The sequence below is a fragment of the Morone saxatilis genome, unplaced genomic scaffold (genome assembly GCF_004916995.1).
Source record: "Morone saxatilis isolate NCDOM2014 unplaced genomic scaffold, NCSU_SB_2.0 Contig21, whole genome shotgun sequence".
Classification (NCBI taxonomy): domain Eukaryota; kingdom Metazoa; phylum Chordata; class Actinopteri; family Moronidae; genus Morone; species Morone saxatilis.
Genome location: NW_023339774.1, coordinates 21,401,825 through 21,402,116, shown reverse-complemented (window position 1 = coordinate 21,402,116; position 292 = coordinate 21,401,825). Strand labels below are relative to the sequence as shown.

The 292-nt window shown below is 39.0% G+C and overlaps 1 protein-coding gene across 1 annotated transcript in view; it reads right to left on the bottom strand.

Moving 5' to 3' along the window:
• Window positions 1-292, bottom strand: part of nudcd3 (NudC domain containing 3) — a 4,306-nt gene that overhangs the window by 2,929 nt on the left and 1,085 nt on the right. The gene's annotated exons all lie outside the window — the stretch shown is intronic.

Here is a 292-nt window from a genome sequence, read left to right as displayed (position 1 = left end):
CTTAAAAATCACTGCTTCTCCCACGCTGTTGGACAGACAGAGGACGTCGGATGAAGAGAAATCAGTTTCTGTGGTGTTGATTAATTCACTGTGACACTCTGATTAAACTAATCCTGAATGAAGGTTATAATGCTCCGTTTTTTGCTGTAACTCTGGCTGATAAAGTCGTTTTCACATCACAATTTACATTTTCACTGAAGGAAATGTAAAAATGATGATGATGTGACGTGTGTTGGAAACAAACACACGTTTTCTTACATCTGGAGAACAACATCTGTAGGTCTGCAGCACT